Here is a 21,175-nt window from a genome sequence, read left to right as displayed (position 1 = left end):
TGGTCCTCTGGTCGTCTGTCTGAAGCGTGACAGAAGGCCTTCCATATCCTCCTGTCAGTGGTTGGTTGAGAAGTTTTTTGAGAAGTTGGCCAATCCACATTGTGGTTGACAAGTTAAAGGAAATTCCCTGATTTGCTAAGACATCAGAAAATGTTGTAATGTGTTTCCTATTTGTCTGTCTGTAACAGTAATTATCAAAATGCCTGCAATAGTGCTTCAGTAAGGGATAGTGGGGTAAGTTGAGCCTTTAGTTTTACATTCAGCATATAGCATTCTTTCTAACAAATATATCTACATATACAGTGCATTCGGAAAGTATTCAGACTCCTTGATCTTTTCCACATTTTGTTACATTACAGCCTTATTCTAAAATTGCTTAAATCGGTTTATCCCCCTCATCAATCTACACAAAATATCCCATAATGACAAAGCAAAAATAGGTTTTTAAAATGTTTTGCAAATGTATAAAAAAAAAAAAAAGGAAATATCACATTAACATAAGTATTCAGACTCTTTACTCAGGACTTTGTTGAAGCACATTTGGCAGAGATTACAGCCTTGAGTCTTCTTGGGTATGACACTACGGGTATGACACTACTATGTGCGGCACACCTGTATTTGGGGAGTTTCTCCCATTCTTCTCTGCATATCCTCTCAAGCTCTGTCAGGTTGGATGGGGAGCGTTGCTGTACAGTTATATTCAGGTCTCTCCAGAGATGTTAAACCAAGTTCAAGTCTGGGCTCTTGCTGGGCCATTCAAGGACATTCAGATACTTGTCCCGAAGCCACTCCTGCGTTGTCTTGGCTGTGTGCTTAGGGTCGTTGTCTATGTTGGAAGGTGAACCTTCGCCCCTGTCTGAGGTCCCGAGCGCTCTGGAGCAGGTTTTCATGAAGGATCTCTCTGTACTTTGCTCCATTCATCTTTCCTTCTATCCTTACTAGTCTCCCAGTCCCTGCCGCTGAAAAACATCCCCACAGCATGATGCTGCCACCACCATTTATTTTATTTGTATTTTATTTCACCTTTATTTAACCAGGTAAGCCAGTTGAGAACAAGTTCTCATTTACAACTGCGACCTGGCCAAGATAAAGCAAAGCAGTGCGATAAAAACAACAACACAGAGTTACATATGGGGCAAAACAAAGTCAAAAAATACAACAGAAAATATATATACAGTGTGTGCAAATGTAGCAAGTTATGGAGGTAAGGCAATAAATAGGCTATAGTGTAAAATAATTACAATTAGTATTAACACTGGAATGATAGATGTGCAAGAGATTATGTGCAAATAGAGATACTGGGGTGCAAATTAGCAAAATAAATAACAATATAGGGATGAGGTAGTTGGGTGGGCTAATTTCAGATGGGCTGTGTACAGGTGCAGTGATCTGTAAGGTGCTCTGACAACTGATGCTTAAAGTTAGTGAGGGAGATAAGATGGGATGTAGGGATGGTGCCAGGTTTCCTCCAGACGTGACGCTTGGCATTCAGGCCAAAGAGTTCAATCTTGGTTTCATCAGACCAGAGAATCTTGTTTCTCATGGTCTGAGAGTTTTTAAGTGCCTTTTGTCAAACTCTAAGCGGGCTATCATTTGCCTTTTACTGAGGAGTGGCTTCCGTCTGGCCACTCTACCATAAATGCCTGATTGGTGGAGTGATACAGAGATGGTTGTCCTTCTGGAAGGTTCTCCTATCTCCAAAGAGGAAATCTAGAGCTCTGTCAGTGTGACCATCGGGTTCTTGGTCACCTCCCTGGCCAAGGCCCTTCTTCCCCGGCCAGCTTTAGGAAGAGTCTTGGTGGTTCCAAACTTCTTCCATTTAAGAATGATGGAGGCCACTGTGTTCTTGGGGATCTTCAATGCTGCAGAAATGTTTTGGTACCCTAAAGGTACCATAAATGTGCCAACATTTCTAAAAACCTGTTTTCGCTAGTTTGCTGAGGATTTATTTTTATTTAATCAATTTTAGAAGGCTGTAATGTAACAACATTTTGATAAAGAGAAGGGGTTTGAATACTTTCCGAAGGCACTGTATGTCAGGATGTTGTGTGTCCCTGGAAATAATCAGAATTCATGTAGAAATTACAGTTTTGAAAAAATAGCTTGTCCACACAGCCAAGACAGCACAGTAGTGGCTTCGGGACAAGTCTCTAAATGTCCTTGAGTGGCCCAGCCAGAGCCCGGACTTGAACCCAATCGAACATCTCTGGAGAGACCTGAAAATAACTGTGCAGTGACGCTCCCCTTCCAACCTGACAGAGCTTGAGTGTATCTGCAGAGAAGAATGGACGAAACTCCCCAAATACAGGTGTGCCAAGCTTGTAGCTTCATACCCAGGAAGATTCATTATGGGGTATTGTGTGTAGATTGATGAGGAAAAAACCCAATTTAATCACTTTTAGAAAAAGACTCTGACGTAACAAAATGTGGAAATAGTCAAGGGGTCTGAATACTTTCTGAATGCACTGTAACTATGTGCAGAAACAGAAATAGGATTGTCTTTTATTCCTCTCTTGTTTTAGTGTGAGCATACCTCTGAAGACATGCCGTACCCTCTCTATACCCTCCAGTCACTGGTTGATTTATAAGTTGACCAAGCCACATTGACTGGTTACAAGTTAAAGGAAATGCCCAGACTTGTCAAAATGTAGTAATCGGTTTCCCTTTTGTTTGTAATATTAATAAATTTCCCATATGAATGCAATAAATCTTCAGTACACTAATGAGCCAACCCTAGGAGGTTGAATGGAAGCGGTGTTGCTACAATATGGACGTGGGGCAGCTGCAATGTTGAAATATTGTCACCAGAGGACAGTAGTGAGGTCGAAATGGATCAGAGAAAATAGCTACACCACTTGTTTAATCAAGATGGCATCCAATCCTTTATTCTGTCCATCAATTACCCAATTAGATGAATTTGATGAGATTAGTTATTTTGTACACAAAATAGTCTCACAATATGTGTGTATCAGATAAACTAAAACCATTGTGTACATATTACATAAAATACTTGCAAATGTATATGCAGAGACAGTCTTCTAAACAGAACAGTAATGTCAATCAAATTGTGAATTTCTTCCAGTGACTGATTCAGACACTACTATCAAAAAGAACAAGAAGTCCTCCAAGAACAAAGAGGAGTCTCCAGTGGCTGAGGAGATGGAACACACTAATGATACAGAAACCAACCAATCAGAGACTGTGGAGGACTCTGCAAAAAAGAAAATGAAACGGGATGCAGCAATAAAGGAGAGCGAAGAAGTGAGATCAGTGGAGGAGGAACAAAAAAAAAAGTAAAAAAAAAAAATGCAAAGAGGACAAACAGACAATAGGGGACAGGTTACACAATGAGTCCATACTCATGATATCAACATCAGATATGAGGTTGCTAGATACAGTGAGGGAAAAAAGTATTTGATCCACTGCTGATTTTGTACGTTTGCCCACTGACAAAGAAATGATCAGTCTATAATATTAATGGTAGATTTATTTGAACAGTGAGAGACAGAATAACAACAAACAAATCCTTAAAAACGCATGTCAAAAATGTTATAAATTGATTTACATTTTAATGAGGGAAATAAGTATTGGATTTCTTTATTGTTATTCTGTCTCTCACTGTTCAAATAAACCTACCATTAAAATTATAGACTGATCATGTCTTTGTCAGTGGGCAAACGTACAAAATCAGCAGGGGATCAAATACTTTTTTCCCTCACTGTATGAGCACAGTAATGTCTCTGTTTTATTTTGCTCAATGAGCTTTCCTTACTACTTTCTGTGATGTCACACATTTGCATGATGCTTAAGAAGCAATCTGCAGTTGCTACATTCATTTTTGGACTTATAAATTAATAATATGTACCCATTGATTTTTGAAGAATATGTCTTATAAATGCCTCATGAGCTTAGTTCAACTGTCGTACCCAGAACCCAAAATATATGCTTGTTTTTCTCCAATATTTGTAAACAAAGTAAATGTAACCAAACACTATTTAGCCTCATTACATGGTTAAAACTAGCATTTTGATATCATAGAGTCTGAATTTGAGAGTGGTTCCATTTCTCCAGCCCCATCCCTCAGCTTTTTACCAAAACAGGGACCAAAACAGGGATGGGGAATTGGCTTTATTATTGTTTCAACTGCTGATTGCCGCTTTAAAGGTGAATTTCATCAAGTGCCTAAAGCTACTGATTTAGCAGAAATATTACATTGTTTATACAACGGAGTGATTTCATAAAAAACTTGAAACTTCCATTCTATGTATTAAACTTGTACTTCATATGCTATGACCTTTCAAAATGGAAGGAAGACAATCTTTGAAGACAAGTCCTGCTTTGCTTTGTAAACTGAATATTATATGATTTCTGATCTATGAAAGACCAAAACAAATGTTATTATTAAACATGACTATACATACAGGTGATCTATGATTGTGAAAATTTCAACAACTGTACGGAACATAATACATTAAGACAATAGAAGAACATTAATTCATTGTCAAAGTGAAATTATTGATATTAAAGTAAATGTGCTTGATTTATATAAAAGCTCAAAACTAAACATACTTTTTTTAATTCACTGTAGCTACATTACAACAGATCATTGGTTGTTAACATATCAAGAACGTACAAAACAGACAATGATTGGGGTCAATTCAAATTGAAGTAAGCTCATTAAGGTTTTCCATTGTGAATTTTTTATTAAAATCACTTCCTGAATTGAGTGAATTCGAATTGACCCCAATAGACAGATGTCATGGGTCCTTAAATTAGAAGAATATAACTCAATTTAATTATCATAGGGAGATGCAATAATATATGGGTTCAGTATGTGAGAATACCTCTTAAGAGAGTGTCTCTGCAATTTAATCTGACCATATTAATGCTCTACTCACAGATCCAACGGTTCTCCATGTCACACCATGCAGGATTCCAATTAGCCAATGGTGCATTATTTGGGACAGTTAACACGCAATTACCTCCAGTTTGACTGTTCCAAAACCTGTGAAAAGAGAACAACACCATGAATGAAAAGAAACGACTGAATCAAATAATGATTTAACAATGCCTCTTTGTTGTGTTTATACTGAATGAAATGTCATTACCCATCAATCAGATTCTGATGACTTCCATCAATCCAAAGCCATTGGCCGTCTTTAGCCATGTCAGTCAGGCCGATCCAGTATCCACGATGTTTATCATAGTAGTGTTGAGTGTGGTTATGAATGAATTCCTGAATGAGAAGTGAGTGAAACAGTTCTCATAATTCACAGTTTCGGGAGGCAGTGTGTAAATACTGGATCTAATGGATGTAATCAGGTCCAAATGAGAATATAACAAAGAGCACAACAGGAAGTAGCATTGTAATGGGCTTTTGTCTTTCAGTTATGACTGCTTTACCCTGAGCTCATAGCTATCACACATTTTAATCTAGTTCCTATTTAACTTTTTTTTCATTTTCATTGTTTGAGTTACTTAAAGGTTGAGTGAATCGGTCCCTCAAAACTCTTGTTTGTACCAGTGTGCTACCTGATCCTCTTGGCTGCCAATGACTGCCAAATCAGCATTCTCTTGTTTGCAATATTGTTGGCTTTCTGTCCAGTTCTTCCATGGAGCGGCAGGGTGCAAAATCAGGTAACAACTAGATTGGAACAACATCCAGCCACCTTGACAAGAGTTACACGCTCTCTACAATATAAACAATATTAGTATTATCATACTGTATATTAATTTAAAGTGTGATATCTAATAAATAATGTATTTGAATGTACAAGAAGGAGGATTACCTCCTGTGTCTTTTTTTTGTGAACGATATTTCTTGACAGGAAAATATCCCTCTCTCTTGACACCTCTTCTTTCTCAGCCGCTAAAAGTTGGTTTGCAGTGTTTACATTGTTATAATCACTCTGCAATGTGATTGGCTGTACTCAGATTTGCAGCCAGTTCCCTCACCAACTTTGTGTTGTGCTCTGAGAAGGCAGTGCTGACTGTGGAGAAAGACGTGTTTCCTCTATGATGTCAACCTGCACCACTGCAAAATCCATACTACTTTATGATCCATATACTCACAGTAGACACAGAGGCATATAATGGCTTAAACCAAGAGGACACAAAGATCCTAACTTATATGCTCTCTGTCACTGCCGGCTGCATGGCAAATGGTCCAAAAAAACACAAAGGACAAAGATTTAAAGGCCAGTACGCACTTCCCCCTTTGAGGGGCCAAAATTATTTGAAAAAACTCCTAAGCCTAAGTTCCATCACTATCATAAAAAAAACGATAGATCTGAAAACCAGCCATGTTGCAGACACCGATGTCTTGCTCCAGGACAAGCTAAACACCTTCTTCGCCTGCGTCGAGGGAAACACAATGTCGCCGACGCGGGCCACCACCGCACCCGTGGACTGTGAGCTCTTGTTCTCCGTTGCCGACGTGAGTAAGACAATTAAGCGTGTTAACCCTCGCAAGGCTGCCGGCCCAGACGGCATCCCTAGCCGCGTCCTCAGAGCATGCGCAGACCAGCTGGCTGGATTGTTTACGGACATATTCAATCTCTCCCTATCCCAGTCTGTTGTTCCCACTTGCTTCAAGATGTCCAGCATTGTTCCTGTACCCAAGAAAGCGAAGGTAACTGAATTAAATGACTATCGCCCCATAGCACTCACTTCTGTCATCATGAAGTGCTTTGAGAGGCTAGTTAACGATCATATCGCCTCCACCTTACCCGACACCCGACACCCACTGCAATTTGCATACCGCCCCAACAGATCCACGGATGACGCAATCGCCATCGTACTGCACACTGCCCTATCCCATCTGGACAAGAGGAATACCTATGTAAGAATGCTGTTCATTGAATACAGCTCAGTCTTCAACACCATAGTACCCTCCAAGCTCATCATTAAGCTCGGGGCCCTGGTTCTGTGCAATCGGGTCCTGGACTTCCTGACGGGCCACCCCCAGGTGGTGAAGGTAGGGAACAAAACCTCCATTACGCTGGTCCTCAACACAGGGGCCCCACAAGGGTGCATACTCAGCCCCCTCCTGACTCGCTGTTCACCCATGACTGCGTGGCCACTTACGTCTCCAACTCAACCATCAAGTTTGCAGATGACACAACAGTGGTTGGCCTGATTACTAACAACGACGAGACAGCCTCCAGGGAGGAGGTAAGGACCCTGGCGGAGTAAAATAACCTCTCCCTCAACTTCAACAAAACAAAGGAGCTGATCGTGGACTTCAGGAGACAGCAGAGGGAGCATGCCACCATCCACATAGATAGGGCCGCAGTGGAGAAGGTGAAAAGCTTCAAGTTCCTCGGCGTACACATCACTGACACTCTGAAATGTTCCACCCACACAGACAGTGTGGTGAAGAAGGCGCAACAGCGCCACTTCAACCTCAGCAGGCGGAAGAAATTCGGCTTGGCCCTTTAGACCCTCACAAACTTTAACAGATGCACCATTGAGAGCATCCTGTCGGGCTGTATCACCATCTGGTATGTCAACTACACCGTCTGCAACCGCTGGGCTCTTCAGAGGGTGGTACGGTCTACCCAACGCATCACCGGGGGCACATTGCCCTCCAGGACATATACAGCACCCGGTGTCACAGGAAGGCCAAGAAGATCAGCCACGGCATGTTCACCCCACTACCATCCAGAAGGCGAGGTCAGTACAGATGCATCAAAGCTGTGACCGAAAGACTGAAAAACAGCTTCTATCTCAAGGCTATCAGACTGTTAAACAGTCACCACTAGCCGGTCCCCACCCAGTACCCTGCCCTGAACTTTAGTCACTGTCACTAGATGGCTACCACCTGGTTACTCTACCATGCACCAGAGGCTGCTGCCCTATGTACATAGTCATTGAACACTGGTCACTTTAAATAATGTTTACATACTGTTTTACCCACTTCATATGTATATACTATATTCTAGTCAACACCTATCCTATTTAACTATTGCTGTACATATACTATTCTTCAGATATACTACACATTCTATCCATATACTGTCCATATTGTCTATACATCCCATCACACATACAGTACCAGTCAAAAGTTTGGACACACCTACTCATTCCAGGGTTGTTCTTTATTTTTACTATTTTCTACATTGTAGGATAATAGTGAAGACATCAAAACTATGAAATAACACATATGGAATCATGCAGTAACCCAAAAACTGTTAAACAAATCTAAATATATGTTATATTTGAGATTCTTCAAAGTAGCCACCCTTTGCCTTGATGACAGCTTTGCATGCTCTTGGCATTCTCTCAACCAGCTTCATGAGGTAGTCACCTGGAATGCATTTCAATTAACAGGTGTGCCTTGTTAAAAGTTAATTTGTGGAATTTGTGGAATTTCTTTCCTTCTTAATGTGTTTGAGCCAATCAGTTGTGTTGTGACAAGGTAGGGGTGGTATATAGAAGATAGCCCTATTTGGTAAAAGACCAAGTCCATATTATGGCAAGAACAGCTCAAATAAGCAATGAGAAATGACAGTCCATCATTACTTTAAGACACGAAAGCCAGTCAATCCGGAAAATTTCAAGAACTTTTAAAGTTTCTTCAAGTGCAGTCGCAAAAACCATCAAGCGCTATGATGAAACTGGCTCTCATGAGGACCGCCACAGGAAAGGAAGACCCAGAGTTACCTCTGCTGCAGAGCATCAGAAATCGGCAATTAACTGCACCTCAGATTGCAGCCCAAATAAATGCTTCACAGAGTTCAAGTAACAGACATCTCAACATCAAGTGTTCAGAGGAGACTGCATGAATCAGGCCTTCATGGTTGAATTGCTGAAAATAAACCGCTACTAAAGGACACCAACAAGAAGAAGAGACATGCTTGGGCCAAGAAACACGAGCAATGGACATTAGACTGGTGGAAATCTGTCCTTTGGTCTGATGAGGCCAATTTTGTGATTTTTGGTTCCAACCGCCGTGTCTTTGTGAGACGCAGAGTAGGTGAACAGATCATCTCCGCATGTGTGGTTCCCACTGTGAAGCATGGAGGAGGAGGTGTGATGGTGTGGGGCTCCTTTGCTGGTGACACTGTTGGTGATTTATTTAGAATGGCACACTTAACCAGCATGGCTACCACAGCATTCTGCAGCGATACGCCATCCCATCTGGTTTGCGCTTAGTGGGACTATCATTTGTTTTTCAACAGGACAATGACCCAAAACTCCAGGCTGTGTAAGGGCTATTTGACCAAGAAGGAGAGTGATGGAGTGCTGCATCAGTTGACCTGGCCTCCACAATCCCCTGACCTCAACCCAAAGCAGCCAACAAGTGCTCAGCATATGTGGGAACTCCTTCAAGACTGTTGGAAAAGCATTCCAATTGACTACCTCATGAAGATGGTTGAGAGAATGCCAAGAATGTGCAAAGCTGTCATCAAGCAAAGGGTGGCTACTTTGAAGAATCTAAAATATAAAATATATTTTGATTTGTTTAAAACTTTTTTGGTTACTACATGATTCCATATGTGATATTTCATAGTTGTGATGGCTTCACTATTATTCTAAAATGTAGAAAATAGTCCAAATAAAGAAAAACCCTTGAATGAGTAGGTGTGTCCAAACATTTGACTGGTAGTGTATATATATATATTTATTTATACTCCGGACTCCGTCATTTCTGGTCTGAATATTTATATATTTCTTAATTCTATTATTTTACTTTTTAGATGTGTGTATTGTTGTGTATTGTTAGATATTACTGTACTCTTCGAGCTAGGAAAACAAGCATTTCGCTACACCTACAACAATATCTGCTAAATATGTGTATGCGACCAATACAATTTGATTTGATTTTGATTTGATTTCAGATCTCCAATTGCATTTTGACTCAGAAAGTGACCTTGGTTGGTGACAGCTGGTCTTGACAGTCTGTTATAAAAGGACAGAATATCTTAGATGTGGTTTGCAAGTTCCTTAAACATTTCCAACAGAGGAGGAACGTAGTTAGACAGATAACAACACTCATCTGAATTTGGGACCTTGTTGTGAAAGTCTGATATACTGTAATGATTAGATAACAATACACTCACATACTTGCCACAGGGAAATGTTGAGAGTGACTTGTAGAACACACAAAATCCCAAAGATCACAGAAACCATCCTGTAGAGTCTTCTCCCTGAACCCTCCGGTCCTGAGGAGATACACATTGATGTGAGAACACAAACACATGCATATACACATGCACACAAGCATACCCACACACACACACACACAAATACCCAGACACACACATGCTGCACACACACTAAAACACTCACACGCGTACACGCAATCACGCACGCACACGCACACACGTACAAGAGGGTGGGGGTGTAATATAATCAACTATAAGAGGACCGTTCCTCACAGCTGTTTTAGTGGGAATTACTGTCTCAGTATAACATGTTAAAAGCACATAATTACATTAAAGGGCTAATCTGCAGTTGCTACATACAATTTGACTTTTTAATGTATGATATATACCCATTGACTCGTCAAGCTTGAGCTCATGAGCTTAGTTCAACTGTCGTGTCATGTGTTTGTGTAAGTATTTGTCAGTGTGTGTGTGTGTGTTTTCTTAGTTCTTAACTGACCGATCGGTCTTAGTCTTCACTCACCTCGTTGCTCTATTCTCGTTTTCTTCAATAACGTTATTTAATTCAATAACCTGTTGGTTGACATGGTCATCCATCTTAACTAACTGTATGATTACCTTTCTAACTGACATGTAATGGTAAAATCTACTGTATGATTACCATTCTAACTGACTTGTAATGGTAATATCTACTGTATGATTCTAACTTCACTGGCAAGTAGTTGAGTAGTTGGTCTGATGTGTGTTTCCACGTGGCACCTCTGATCTCTGTCTGTGGTCCACTACAGTTGATAGAACGTTTTAAGAAGCCAGTCACCTTCAAGCGGGAAGTTGGTAGATCTGACAGAATAATCTAAATAAAGCGATACAACATAATAGCTGGATGACAACAAATAGTGACAAGTGCAGCCTTTCACTTTGCCAGGCCTGTTTGTGGCATCCTCAGCCTTCAAACGGAGATCATGTTATGGCTTGCACTCTATGCAGATGGCCATATAGGGGCCTTTTGTTCTATCTTTGCTGTGTGTGATATCAGTGTGAGGAGTTATTCAGAGTTGTGTGCAGGAAATCTATGTCTGCATCTTTCTCAGTGGTTTTAAAGGGTACATTTAAGATATCTTATTTCATTTCCTGTATGTCTGCAATAGATCTTCAGTACACTGTTGGGCCATCACTACGAGGTTGAATGGAAGTGGGGTTGCTGCAATATGGACGTGGGTTTGCGGCAATGTTTAAATACTTTTGGGAGATCAAAATGGATCCGACAAAACAAGCTACACCACTTGTTTATTCAAGATGGGTGTCCAATCCTTTATTCAGTATATCAATTATACAATAATTAATTTGTTAAGATCGGTTTATTTTGTACACAAAATAGTCTCACAATATGTGTGTATCAGATCAACTAAAAAACATTGTTTACATATTTCATAAAATAATTGCAGATGTAAGGCAGCAATAGAGGAGAGAGAAGAAGGGGGAACTGTGGAGGAGGAAAATAACATAATGTGAAACAAGATTGATGAGGACTTCAATGGTTGTCTAAGATTGTTGGAGCGGCAAAGAGGTCAGGCATTTAGGAGCTTGTGGTCAGAGCTCCAATGTTCAGTTCATCTCATAGACAGATTAAACAATCATATGAAACACAGTATATTTTAATCTGTGCTCAACGGCCATTATTGCAAAACCATGAACTAGAAAAAAAGCTGTTTTGTTTCCTGTCAACATGTATTTATTTGTATGCAAAAATTCAACAATAGATGTTATAGTGGAAGAGATATTAGAAATCATTTTTGAGCGTCAACTGGTGTTTTCAGATCACATCTTGTATGGAGGTCCTGTATTGTTAATGTTCTCAACATGGATGTTTTAAACAATGTGATATCAACATCAGATATGAGGTTGCTAGATATGAGCACAGTAATGTCCATGATTTTTTTTGCTTACTGCTCTCTCACATATTTGCATGATTCTTAAAGGGGCAATCTGCAGTTTCTACAAATTAATGATATGTACACATTGATTATTGAAGAATATAACTTATTTATGCCTCATGAGCTTAGTTCAAAATATATGCTTGTTTTCCTCCAATGGTCGTAAAAAAAAATACGTAAACAAACACTTTATAGCCTCATAACATGGTTAAAACTATAATGTTGATATCATGGATGGTCAGTCCTTGCATCCATAGCTCTTTCTATGAATTTGAGAGTGGTTACATTTATCCAGCCCCATCCCTCAGCTTTTTACCAAAACAGGGGCGGGGATTACACTTTGCTATTGTTTCAACTGCCAATTGCTGCTTTAAACCTAAATTGTTCTGGCTCCTCATCATCTTCAAGGACTGTATGCAACCTGTCCTCAGTTTCATCTCCCTCTGTTGTGCTGCCTCTCCCTTTTCTCTGTTGAGGCCTAGATCTCCTCCCTGTCCCCCAACCTCCAGATGAACTGGCAGAGAGGGGAGTGGTGCCAGGGCCTGCAGTGGAGGGGGTTAAAGAGGAGTGGGGCCTTTGTCGAGTGGTGGATGTAGAACCATTAGAAGGGGTGATTGACATAGCAGTGGGGGGTGAATACCTTGACCAGCGGGGGTGCTTGCTGGGGAGAGGTGGCTCCCAAACATCATTACATTTTAGTCATTTAGCAGACGCTCTTATCCAGAGCGACTTACAGTTAGTGAGTGCATACATTTATTTTTCATACTGGCCCCCCGTGGGAATCGAACCCACAACCCTGGCGTTACAAACGCTGTGCTCTACCAACTGAGCTACATGGGGCCTGTGTAGCTCTGCATCCTCCACTCTGTGGTGAATAAAATAAAGGGATATATTGTTGTAAGACACACAGAATTACAGTTGACTACATTTACAAAACGACATTACTGTAAAGTAAAAACACCAAGCCTAAACTTGATCTGTACAGTGACTCACATAGAAGGTGTGAAACACACACAAAATGCAAAAAGTAACACTTTGCATTCTTCGTCAGCCGAGTCGAAATCCTCGTTGTCCAAATTGCTCCCCTGATCCGACTCCAATATTTTCTTCAAAGCTTCTATGTCGGTATACTTATTCATAGCTGCCTTCTTTTTAGCTTCCTGTTCGATATTCTTATTTTTTCCATTTTTCTTTTTCTTGAGAAGCCATCTTCTATGCTAAAGCGATGAAATCTGTTTACAATGTAATATAGCGTGCTCGGTGCGTCTCGTCTCTGAGCCAGGTAACAATAGTTCGCATTACGCATAAAAGGTTCTAGGCCTTGCTTTGTCCCACCCAGGTCAACTGCATATCCCTGTAAAGCTTATCTCATTGGCTACAAGACTGTCAAGGTGCCATAGTAGCCAATCCCCTGTGTAATGGATGACTACAGTGCATAAGCAGGCAACATCATATTTTTGATGTGCAAAGACATAGTCACTCGGTGGACATTCGATGTTGCCATTAACATTTACATTTACATTTTAGTCATTTAGCAGACGCTCTTATCCAGAGCGACTTACAGGAGCAATTAGGGTTAAGTGCCTTGCTCAAGGGCACATCGACAGATTTTTCACCTAGTCGGCTTGGGGATTAGAACCAGCGACCTTTCGGTTACTGGCACAACGCTCTTAACCACTAAGCTACCTGCCGCCCCTAAGTCATACATCATCAGATAACATTGGTAATAGGCTGGATTTGTTCCTACCAACCTAAGGATTCATTTGACACTCCCCATGCAGCTATAGCTCAAACACAGACCAAATCTAAGCTTACCCTGTTTGGTGAAAAGGTTTTGTAAAATAAACATTTTGACTCTTGGGGTTGGTGATCAATAAAAGTAGGTCACAGGCAGACAAATAAGATATCCTCATGATCTGTGAAGTCCCGGCTTTCGGTGTGTATCAACGTACACCGTGTTGATTTCGTTTATGCCGGAATGTAGGTAGCAGGCATCTTGAAATGAGATCATCGGCATGGCCTGCCCTTATAAATTCATATGCCCACATATGGTAGTAAGTCACACCAAAGATTTGAAGGCAGAGATCAATAGCCAAGATACTCAGCTTTCCGCAGACACCCTGCTTTTGCACATAGGGGCTACCGTTCTCATACCAGACTGAATTGAATAAAACAAAAAAAAATCGTGTCCCCAAATAATATTATGATGAATTGCATCACGTGCCTAAAGCTGCTGATTTAGAAGTATTGCATAGGTTATAAAACTTTCATTCTATGTATTACACTTGTACGTCATGTGCTAAAAAAAATCAAAATCGAAGGAAGACAATCTTGGAAGACAAGTCCTTCTTTGCTTTGTAAACTGAATATTATATGATTTCGGATCTATGAAAGGCCAAAACAAATGTTATTCTAAAACACTACTATACATACGGTTGATATTTTATTGTGAACATAGCAACAACTGTACAGAACATAATACAATAAGACATTAGAAAAACATTAATTCATTGTCAAAGTGAAATTATTAATATTAAAGAAAATGTGCCTGATTTATATGAAAGCTCAAAACTAAACATATTTTTTTTAATACACTATAGCTACATTACAACAGATCCTTGATTGTTAACATATAAAAAACGTGCAAAACAGACCCATGTTGGGGTCAGCCAATGAAGGTTTTCCATTGTGAATTTGATATTTAAATCACTTCCTGAATTGAGTGAATTCGAATTGGCCCCAACAGACAGATGTCATGGGTCCTTAAATTAGAAGAATAAAACTCAATTTAATCTGACCATATTAATGCTCTACTCTCACAGATCCAACGGTTCTCCATGAAACACGATGCAGCCTTCCAATTAGCCAATGGTGCATTATTTGGGACAGTTACCACGCAATTACCTCCAGTTTGACTGTTCCAAAACCTGTGAAAAGAGAACACCACCGTGAATGAAAAGAAATGACTGAATCAAAGAACGATTTAACAATGCTTCTTTGTTGTTTACACTGATTAAAATGTCCTTACCCATCAGTCTGATTCTGATTACTTCCGTTAACCCAGAGCCATTGGCCGACTTTAGCTTTGTCAGTCAGGCCGATCCAGTACCCATGATGTTCATCATAGTAGTGTTGAGTGTGGTTACTAATGAATTCCTTAATGAGAAGTGAGTGAAACCACAAATTAGGTGTTAGTAGAAAGCGTTTTTTAAAATATTTTTTATAGCAATTCACAGTTTCGGGAGGCTGTGTGTAAATGCTGGATCTAATGGGTGTAATCAGGTCCAAATGAGAAAATTACAAAGAGCACAACAGGAAGTAGCATTCTAATGGGCTTTGTTCTTTTGTCTTTCAGTTATGACTGCTTTACCCTGAGCTAATAGCTGTCACACATTTTAATCTAGTTCCTATTTCACTTTTTTTTAAATTCATTTTCATTGTTTGAGTTTCTTAAAGGTTGGGTGAAACTGTCCCTTTAAACTCTTGTTTGTACCAGTGTCCCACCTGTTCCTCTTGGCTGCCAATGACAGCCAAATCAGCATTCTCTTGTTTGCAATATTGTTGGCTTTGTGTCCAGGTCTTCCATGGAGCGGCAGGGTGCAAAATCAGGTAACAACTAGATTTGAACAACATCCAGCCATGTTGACAAGAGTTACACTCTCTCTCTACAACAATAAAACATTACAGTTTTAACGCTACAATATAAACAATATTAGTATTATTAAGACTGTATATTAATTGAAAGTGTAATATCTAATAAGTAATGTATTTTAATGTTTAAGAAGGGTGATTACCTCCTGTGCCATCTTTTTGTGAACAATATTTCTTGACAGGAAAATCATCAAGCTGATATATGACCTGAAGATTCCAGTTCAGTCTATCCCTCTCTCTTGACACCTCTTCTTTCTCAGCCGCTAAACGTTGGTTTGCAGTGCTAACATTGCTATAATCACTCTGCAATATGTGATTGGCTGTACTCAGATTGCTGTTGAGATTCATTAGGTCCTGATTGGCCGCCAGTTCCCTCACCAACTTTGTTGTCATGACTGTGGAGACAGAAAGACATGTTTGCTCTATGATGTCATCCTGCACCCCTCCAAAATCCATAATACTTTATGATCCACATACTCACAGTAGACACAGAGGCCTATAATGGCTGAAAGCAAGAGGACACAAACAACCCCCAAACACAATGCCACTCCTCGAAAGGGTTGAGAGTGGAGAGCAGGCCTCTCATCCACTAGGAATAGCAAAGATAAGAGTCATGTTATTATAACCATACTGTTAGCATAAAAGTATACATGTAATGGTAAGCGTTATTCCATCATTTGATGAAATCTAAAAATTTAACAATAAATGGTGGATAATTTGACTACAGTGTAGAGTCAATCCAGACTGCGGAAGATTTGCACTATAGCGCGATTGAAATGTAAAGGCATTCGTGGAGACTGTATTCACGGTTAACGCTGCATATGTCGGGTCATTCAGAAATGACCTTAATATATCTATTGCTCTATAGTCTCGTAAGCCCGACCCTAGGCAGCAGCAGTGACTAAGGTCTGGTTTCATTGACAGACTTTTTCGGCAACTTCAATAAGGGAAAAACAGACAACTCTCCCAACAAATAACGAGGCTGGCATGCCAGAACGTCGAGATTCGAAACCAAAGTTTGCAGGCAAAACCTTTGCAATGGTTTTAGTGAAGGTAGTTGATGCAAACTAGCCACTTGCAAAATGCACTCATTAAAAATAACCTCTGTGATCTCCATCTTGCTAGCTACTATTTTGTATTTTATTCAAGTGGATAAGGTAGTGACATAGGCAGTGACGTAGTTATTCTATGCCAAACTGACGTTCTATTACTTACAGACAGTCTGTGTTAAGCCGGAACATTTGAAAATTGTAAGAGGCAACCCGGATGTCTACAAAGATTAATCACGCTATAATTTGGATCTTCCGCAGTCTGGATGGAGTCTAGCCTTATCTCCCAAATGCACCTGTTGTGGCAGGACTTTGTTGAGTGACTGCACTTCCCTTAGCCTTTACTTCAGCATATACTGTTTCGTCCTCTTTTTTCTCTGTGGGGAAGAGAAAGGGGCACACATTCATATCCAATAATATGATTTTGATATATTGTGTTATTGATTTTGATATATTGTGTTACATGCCACTAAGCAAATCTTATGCCATTAGTAACCCTAACATGTAATCCATATTGCTTTTTTGTTGTTGATTGAAAGGTATGTAAAAACAGACATTTAAACCTATTCCTCAGCCCCAATATCAATATACCTCAGCCCACTTACCCACACACATCAACCCAATTACCTACACACCCTAGTCCAGTTACCCCCTTGCCCTAACCCTAATACCCACATGTAAATACCCTAATATTGAAAAAATCAAGTACCGATACACCCATATCCTAGCCTTAAATGTCCTATTTGTTACTCATAGACCCCAGTTTCTTTGCCAAAACTCCTCATCCCTGTTACTTTCCTATCTCAGCCCTGTTACCTGCTTTGCCTAGGCCTGTATTCCCCAAGTCACCAACAGTAACCTATATCCAGCTATTCGTTGCACATCCCAACCCTGTTAATTGCATATCTTAGTCCTGTGACCTCTGACCTGTAATCAGTTAATCAATTCTAATCATTTCATAGTTGTACAGTGGTATAACACTATTGCCCTATTCACTTTTTTTCCTACCACAAACTTGCTGCCAGAATGGATTTGAATGGGCAATAGACGTCCATCCAGACCCATTATGAGCCTTGTGTATCACTACACCCCATTACTGATATAAATCAGGTAAAACCTTGGGCATACTCATATAAAACAGGTCTAACCCAGTACCCAAACCAGGTCTACACATGTACTTCAGACCCAATATTGTTACAGACCAGCTGCACGTCTAACCCAATATAGATTAGATTTTTAAACAGGTCTACTGCTATGTCAACCCCAATTGTCATAAAAATGAGTATTCTTCTGTATTTCTGCCCCAATATTCATACAAACCAGGTCTACACCTGTATCTCAAATTGACATACCTAAAGTATGCACCTGTGCTTGAAGCCAATTAATCAACTAAGCTAGGTCTAAATATGTGCCGAAGCTTGAATACGCATAAACTGTTAACCAGATCTACCCCTGCATCTCAGCTCCAGTACTCCTACAAACCAGGTCTACAGCTGTGACTGAGTACCAATATTAATATAAACAAAAATCTACACCTGTATCTCAGCCCAAATACCCATACGAACCAGGTTTAGACCTGTGGCCATGTCCCAATACTCTGATAAACCAGGTCTACACTTGTGACTATTCAGCAAAACCAACATAAACTTTGTGCAAGAGACAGTAAAGAAACCTATTGACATTAAATATTTGTCAATTTATTACACTAATTCAGTACCATCATGAGAGTACAATTCCCCCTGAAATAACAGAATATGACGTTTTACAATTCAGAATCACTGATTAAAAACTATTGTAAAGGCTAATGGATAATGCTAAAATGATGTGTAAAATAATTTTGATCAAGTACACTACCGGTAAAAAGTTTTAGAACACCTACTCATTCAAGGGTTTGTCTTTATTTTTTACTATTTTCTACATTGTAGAATAATAGTGAAGCCATCAAAACTATGAAATAACACATATGGAATGATGTAGTAACCAAAAAAGTTTTAAACAAATCAAAATATATTTGAGATTTGAGATTCTTCAAATAGCCACCCCTTGTCTTGATGACAGCTTTGCACACTCTTGGCATTCTCTCAACCAGCTTCATGAGGTAGTCACCTGGAATACATTTCAATTAAAAGGTGTGCCTTCTTAAAAGTTAAATTGTGGAATTGATTTCCTTGTTAATGCGTTTGAGCCAATCAGTTGTGTTGTGACAAGGTAGGGTGGGTATATGTCACGTTACCGATGTGGATGTGGTGGAGGAGTCAGGCGCAGGACACTGAGGTAAAGTCCAACAGTATATTTAATAGTCCAAAGAAACTGGAAAACCTCTGACCTCAAAAACACAAAGAGGCGAGGGAGAATTACGCACACGCGTAAACACTAAGCACAAAACAAACAGGGAGCAAAGACGTAGCTCCGACACTGTGGCAGTAAAATTAACAACACACAATAATACTAACACAAAACAAGGAACTTATAGGGCACGCAATCAGCACACAAATGGCCACAGGTGATACAGACAGACAAAAGCAATCGACTGACGAAACATAGAGCGGTGGCAGCTAGTACTCCGGGGACGGCGCTCGCCGAAGCCTGCCCGAACCAGGAGGAGGAGCAGTCTCGGCCGAAACCGTGACAGTACCCCCTCCTTGACGCGCGGCTCCAGCCGTGCGCCGACCCCGGCCTCGGGGACGGCCAGGAGGACGAGGACCCGGGCGCGTGGGATGCCCATGGTGAAACTCAGTCAGGAGGGATGGATCGAGTATGTCCCTCCTGGGCACCCAGCACCGTTCCTCCGGACCGTACCCCTCCCACTCCACGACATACTGGAGACCACTCATCCGGCGCCTCGAGTCCAAGATGGTCCGGACCCGGTACGCCGGGGCCCCCTCGATGTCCAAAGGGGGCGGAGGGGTCTCTCCTATCTCATCTTCTTGGAGTGGGCCAGCTACCACCGGCCTGAGAAGAGACACATGCAACGAGGGGTTAATATTTTTATACTCTATAGGCAGTTGTAACCTGTAACACACCTCGTTCAATCTTCTCAGGACTTTGAAGGGCCCCACAAACCGCCGACCCAGCTTCCGGCAGGGCAGGCGGAGGGGCAGGTTTCGAGTCGAGAGCCAGACTCGATCTCCCGGTGCGTACACCGGTCCCTCACTGCGGTGGCGGTCGGCGCTCGCCTTTTGTTGACGGATGGCACGCTGCAGATGGACATGGGCAGCGTCCCACGTCTCCTCCGAGCGCCGAATCCACTCGTCCACCGCAGGAGCCTCGATCTGGCTCTCGTGCCATGGTGCCAGGATCGGCTGATAGCCTAAAACACACTGGAAAGGTGTTACATTGGTGGAGGAGTGGCGGAGAGAGTTCTGGGCCATCTCTGCCCAGGGGATGAACCTAGACCACTCCTCCGGCCGGTCCCGGCAATAGGACCTCAAAAACCTACCCACATCCTGGTTGACACGTTCCACCTGCCCATTGCTCTCTGGGTGGTACCCCGAGGTAAGGCTTACCGAGACCCCCAACCGTTCCATGAACGCCCCCCAAACTCTGGAGGTGAACTGGGGACCTCGGTCAGACACTATATCCTCGGGGACCCCATAGTGCCGGAAAACATGGGTAAATAGGGCCTCAGCGGTTTGTAGGGCAGTAGGGAGACCCGGCATGGGAAGGAGACGACAGGCCTTGGAAAACCGATCCACAACGACCAAAATGGTGGTATTCCCCTGGGAGGGGGGAAGATCGGTTACGAAATCCACCGATAGGTGGGACCATGGTCGTTGTGGAACGGGCAGGGGGTGTAGCTTACCCCTGGGCAAATGTCTAGGCGCCTTACACTGGGCACACACCGAGCAGGAGGAGACATAAACCCTCACATCCCTAGCTAACGTTGGCCACCAGTATTTCATGCTAAGACAGTGCACGGTCCGGCCAATACCTGGATGTCCAGAGGAGGGTGATGTATGAGCCCAATAAATCAGTCGATCACGAATCTCGAGCGGAACGTACGTCCGCCCCACAGGACACTCGGGGGGAGTAGGGTCGGTACGCAGTGCCCGCTCGATTTCCGCATCGACCTCCCATACCACCGGAGCCACCAAACAAGACTCCGGCAATATGGAAGTAGGCTCGTTGGACCTCTCCTCTGTGTCATACCGCCGGGACAGGGCGTCTGCCTTACCATTCTGGGACCCAGGGATGTATGTGATCTTAAAAACGAACCGGGTTAGGAACATGTTCCACCTAGCCTGACGAGGGTTCAATCTCCTAGCTGCCCGGATGTACTCCAGGTTACGGTGATCAGTCAGAATGAGGAAAGGGTGTTGAGCCCCCTCAAGCCAATGCCTCCACACCTTTAGGGCCTGGACTACGGCTAACAGCTCCCTGTCCCCAACATCATAATTACGCTCCGCCGAGCTGAGCTTCTTGGAGTAGAACG

The 21,175-nt window shown here is 41.7% G+C and overlaps 1 pseudogene across 1 annotated transcript; it reads right to left on the bottom strand.

Annotated features, from left to right (window-relative positions):
- Positions 1-4,868: 4,868 nt before the first annotated feature.
- Positions 4,869-17,808, bottom strand: LOC311139974 (annotated as a pseudogene). Its single transcript has 7 exons — positions 17,752-17,808; positions 17,040-17,212; positions 16,176-16,283; positions 15,838-16,116; positions 15,548-15,708; positions 5,109-5,236; positions 4,869-5,005 (listed from the first exon to the last, which is right to left on the bottom strand). The product of its transcript is annotated as an uncharacterized misc_RNA (transcript).
- Positions 17,809-21,175: the final 3,367 nt, after the last annotated feature.

The sequence above is a fragment of the Coregonus lavaretus genome (genome assembly GCF_964263955.1).
Source record: "Coregonus lavaretus genome assembly, chromosome: 13".
Taxonomy (NCBI): Eukaryota; Metazoa; Chordata; class Actinopteri; order Salmoniformes; family Salmonidae; genus Coregonus; species Coregonus lavaretus.
The sequence above is the reverse complement of the archived record's forward strand: the minus strand, read 5'-3'. Positions and strand labels throughout refer to the sequence as shown.